General features: G+C 43.6%; 1 non-coding gene across 1 annotated transcript; it reads left to right on the plus strand.

Moving 5' to 3' along the window:
* The first annotated feature begins 3,893 nt into the window (after positions 1–3,893).
* Positions 3,894–4,027, plus strand: LOC142431230 (small nucleolar RNA SNORA51). Its single transcript, XR_012780769.1, has one exon. It is a non-coding gene; the product is annotated as a small nucleolar RNA SNORA51 (small nucleolar RNA).
* The last annotated feature ends 1,394 nt before the right edge of the window (positions 4,028–5,421 follow it).

The following is a 5,421-nucleotide window of genomic DNA, read 5'->3' on the forward strand; positions in this document are numbered from 1 at the left end:
GCACTGAGGACTGCTAACGTATGTCGATGTTCTCCCCACTAGATTGTGAGGGAAGGAAGGACGCTCTGGTTGTACAGGAAACAGAAGTGTCATAAGGACGCTCACATGACCCCTGGAGTGCTGCCTTTCCGAGCAATATGACTCATTGAATTAAATGTCAACCCAAGTGTCTGGCCTTCACTCCCCTTTTAATCTCCTCTCTGTGATCAGCTGTGGGCTTGGGAACCAGATAAGGAAATGTATCAAAAGGGCATACTACAGGCAAGCAAAGGACGTGAGTGAGAATCCCAGGAGTTCCTTTAGGAATATGATGTACGGGCTAGGTAACGTCTGTGTTGGCCATTCTTGGGCCTTCCCTACTTAGGTCCTCTCCCTGAGCCGAGGCCAGGGTCGAGTTGCCCAGGGGGTCTGAGTGGGCAGTGTTCTGCAGCACACTGAGTTTGAAAAATCCACATCCCTTCAAAGGGCATGTCCGTTCACCCAGCCTCGTTTTCGCTTGGCTCCCCTAGCTCAATACAGTCCAGAAACGGACCCCATTTCTGATCTTTGAATATTCCAAGATCTCGCCGGGCTCAGCCGTCTGTACCCTCCTTCCTCTCCGTTCTTTAGGCTGCTCGACTTTCTGGTTTCAGCTGAAATGTCACCTCCTGGCCAAGCTCCTCCACATTCTCTTTGCTTTCTGCAAACACGTTTCTGTGTCTTGAAACATTTGTCTACGCCAACCGAAGCTGCAGAATTTACCACCTACTAATCTCGCTCGCTGGTTCTATCGATTATATCATAGGCATAATCTATATGTAAAACTAGGTCCTATTGTATTTGTTGTCTCCCCCATTAGCATGTAAACTTGTAAGAGGCTGGTCTGATTGACTCATTTTCAAATGCCTAGGACTCCGGCACAGAGTGGGTGCTCAATAGTATCTATTTATCGCACACGGTCAATCTCAAGAAAGACAGACTAACAGCCCTGTTTTCCTAGAGATTCTTCTTACACTTAGCAGCTCATGAAGCAGGGGTGTTGTATGCCTTTGTTTCAGGAAATGGACCTTCCCAGGGCCCACACTTGTCTGGGAGAGAAAATCAGGAGCTTATTCTTAGGTTAAACAGGGTCTTCCTAGGTCTCTACCACCACCTCATTTGTTACCTCTCTTGGCAGAATTCTGGTTAATGAGGTCAAGGTCATAGTCAGACCTCAGGTTAGCTTTTCTCTGTTCTTAACCACAGACTGCACCCCCCTGATAATACGGCTCTCTGGTCTATGTGTAATAGAAAAATTTACCACAGGAGAACAGGCCTGGAGATAGCAGGGGGTCCCCTACTATGTCCCTGCTTTTGAATAAACAAGCCTATTTCATCTCCTACTGGCAGTAAGTCAAGACTAATGTTCTCTTGTGAAAAGAAGAGCTTATAGCCCGTGATGGGCTGAACGATGTATTATTAAGTCACCGATTTCCAGTGAGAGCCGAGGGAGCTCTGGGAGGGCGGGAGGGAGGCAGGCCCCTCAGCCCAGGGATCTCAGGAGGCATCCATGAAGGTCTGGTTTGTCCCCAGCAATCCTCTGGACACGGCAGTGAAGGACGTATATGCTGTCCTCTTAGAGGGAGGTGGACTACTGCCCTCGCTAAGGAAATCCCAGCCACCATCCCATCTCCACTCCTGAGCAACCAAGCAGCCTTTCCTGAATGGATCTACCTGTATGCCACCTCTCCACTGCCTCACACTCTTCTCACACCATCTTTACCTATTAATGAACTTGGACTCTTTCTACCAATGGCGTCAAAGATGTACCTGTTCCTAATGTAATGTAATATGGGAAGAGTGGACACTCTGTGGCTGACTTTCCTATTTGTTCCAATATTCCTTGATATTCTTCAGGAACGTTTTAAAGTTCCCATTATATGTTGCTGTCGTTAGGTGCCTCCAAGTTCATCTCAACTGAGAGCAACCCTCTGTATGACAGTGTGAAGCACTGCCTGGGCCTGCGCGACCCTCACCACTGATACGTTTGAGCAGTCACTGTGTCAACCCATGTGGTTAAGAGTCTAACTCCTTTTCATTGCTTAGCCTCGTGTCCTCTAGGGATTGGTCTCTCCCCATAACACATCTAAAGTATGTGAGAGGAGGTCTCTAAGGAGTATTTGGGCTGTACTTCTTCCAGGACAGATCTGTTTGTTCTGCTGGCAGTTCAGGGTCCATTCGATAATCTTCTCCAATACCATAGTTCAAATGCATCGGTCCTTCCCTGGTCCTCCTCACTGAGCATACCTGTGAGGTGATTGAAGACACCCTGGGTTAGGTTAAGCACACATAGTTTTCAAAGCTCCGTCTTTGCTTTCCAATATTTCCAGAGGTCCCATGCAGCATAGGTGTCCAATGCACGGTATCGTTGGACTTCTTGACTGTTGCTTCCAGGAGCACTGGCTGTGAATGCAAGCAAGATGACATCCTTGTCAACCCTGCTTGTCATGACTTCACCTATTGGTTCAGTGTGATGATTCGCATGCTCTTCACACGGAGCCGCAATCTACATAAAGGTTGCAGTCGGCGATCTTCATCAGCAGGTGCGTCGCGTCCTCCTGACTGTCAGCAACGGTGATTGTATCAACTGCGCATCGCAGGTCATTAATACGATTGTGTGCATTTCTTAATAAGCTTATTCCTGGGAACTTGCTTTTGTCTCTCACATTACAAGTCCTTTTCTCCACTACTCCTAGTTGGTTGCTGTATCCATTAAACACATTATTTTCTATCCTTTAACTGGATTCTTGTTTTGTTGATAGTGGATTTTCAGTTTGATTTCTTAGTTTTTAAATATATGTAATCCTGTCATGTATATAGTGGTACTTTATAATTCCTCCTTTCCAATTCTGATACCGCCAATTCTCTCTTCTTATCAAATTTCAAGGACTAGTACCTCTAGAGCAGCGGTTCTCAATCTGGGGGTCGAACGACCCTTTCACAGGGGTCTCCCAATTCATTACAGTAGCAAAATGACAGTGCTGAAGTAGCAACAAAAATAATGTTATGGTTGGGGGGGTCACCACCACATGAGGAACTGTATGAAAGGGTCGCAGCATCAGGAAGGCTGAGAACCACTGCTCTAGAGCAATATTAAATAACAGTAGTGATATAATAGTGGAAATCTTTGCTCTATCACTGAGTGCAGTAAACAGATTAGGATTTTATATCAGATAGTAAGGAAACTATCAAAGACTACTGTCAAAAGGACTCAGAGCAACTTGCAGATCCTCCTAAAACCTTGTGGCTCAAGATGGAACAGTCTTAGCATCGGTAAGAAAAATAGCCATGATAGATCAAAACACATCAAATATGTTGACATCCACCACAAGATACTAAAAAACAGAACCTCACTGCTCATCATCAGAAACATGCTAGGAAATAGATTCCTACTTCTGAAAACAGGTAGTAAATAGAAAGAATCAAGCATTCTCTTGCCTTTTCTTTACTAATCTTATGTTTGAGTAACTAAATATTTTACAAGGGAAAGTTTATTTGAAATGAAGAAGAAGGATAGGGTTACAATATCAGAGTCTTGAATTCTGAATGTAATGAATGGGTCTAGGCAATGATTATCAATGATTGCTCATCTCACTACTGTATCTGATATTCCAATAAGATGGAACAATACAATGCAATGTATTGAGTGTCTTACAAGAAAAAACAAAACTAAAATCTGAATCTGATTCAGTCTCTAGATCTCACTACGCATTCCTAGAAAATAAAGGGGACAGAGACACATGCTAAATTATACTGTTGGGGTGCAATGAGAAAAATCTGGAAACTTTGTATGGAAAAATCTAACGTCTTCAACAAAAAAGCTGTGAGGCATGAAGGGCGAGATGGCTGGGACCTTAAAGATTTAGCGAGCCTCTTGCCTCCTTGTGCTTACCACAGGCTGTGCTCTTGCACTGACTGTATAGAAAAAGGAGGCAAAGTAAGTGCCCTGTATACACCTCAACCCAAGCCCTGTCTGTGCCTGCTTTGCATTGTGAACGGGGCAACATGGCAAAAAAAAAAAAAAAAGATTTAACGAGCCTCAAGGGACACATAACCATTTGCACTGTGTTGCCCTTGTGTGGGAATGCGAACAGTGGTGACACTTGAAGACGCCTAGGAGTCATTCTTTTAAAAGGTTTTATAATGGTACTAGAATCAATAATATATATATTTAAGTTTCTGTCTCTTAGAGATACACAGGAAAATATTTAAAGATGAAAGAAACCATGTGATGTCTGGGATTTGCTTCAAAATAATCCTTGATGGAGAGAGTGGGGCTCGGACATAAATAAAACAAAACAGGCTATGAGTTGGTAATTGTTGAGACTGCCTTATGGCTATGTGAGAATTTAATATACGAGTGTCTATTTTTGCATATGTTTGAAATGCTCAGTAATATAACAGGTCAAAATTAAGAACAAGTTAATATGAAAGAAATGAGAGCGTAGCATTGCTTTGAATGCCTAGACAGCACACTCAGAGCTAGTGCCTAGACCCCAGAAGGCATTTTCAAAGAACAAACATCTGAATGAGGAGTGCTTAAATCTTGGCAGTTTGGGGCTGGGAGGTGCAACTCTCCTCACGACTTTGGGGTGTCAGGAGCAGAGCGCATTAAGATGTCCAGGACCTATCCTCCTGGTGACATTCAGATGACCCAGATGACATGGACAGGGGCGGTGACAACAGAGATTTATTCTGTTTCTCTATCGCCTGCTTGTTGCCCAAGACTTTTAACATTTCCGATCCAGTCCCAGTGTCCTCATGCTAATGAGCAGCAACATTCACGAGGGTAAATGAGATTCCAACTGGAAGTCTGTGAAGAGCACAAGTGCTCAGTACAGAGCAGTGCCATCTCACAGCTCTGTCCGCAAGGACGGAGCAGCTCTCTGAGCGATGCAGCCGCAGGTGGCTCTCAAGCCCTTGAAATGTGACTAGTCTGGTGAGGCAACTGAGTTTTAAAATTTTCATTCATTTTGACCAGTGGCTACTGAATCGGACAGCAAAGTTCTACTCTTTGTAATAGATTTAATAAGCGCTTCCTTAATGCTTTTTCTGGTGAACTCAACTACAAAGAATGCTTTATTCTTTCTAGTCAAACAAGTCTGTCAACACTAATTTCAGTAGACATTCTTCTCCTGCTCCTATTCACACGCCTATATTTCAAAAAGCAACACACACACACACACACACACGGAGAATGGGTGATTCACCATCTTTTTCACAACTCTTCCAGAAGACAATAAAAAATGTATCCAGTTTAGAGAGGCCTAACTATAGCCATGTACATATGTAAATATATATATATATAAGGAGTCGGGAATAGAACTATGTACTCATATCCATATGTCAAGAATTAAGGTTTCAGATGGACATTGGGCCTCAACTTAAGTAAGTACTCCTTTA

Source organism: Tenrec ecaudatus, chromosome 17, assembly GCF_050624435.1.
Source record: "Tenrec ecaudatus isolate mTenEca1 chromosome 17, mTenEca1.hap1, whole genome shotgun sequence".
Lineage (NCBI taxonomy): Eukaryota > Metazoa > Chordata > Mammalia > Afrosoricida > Tenrecidae > Tenrec > Tenrec ecaudatus.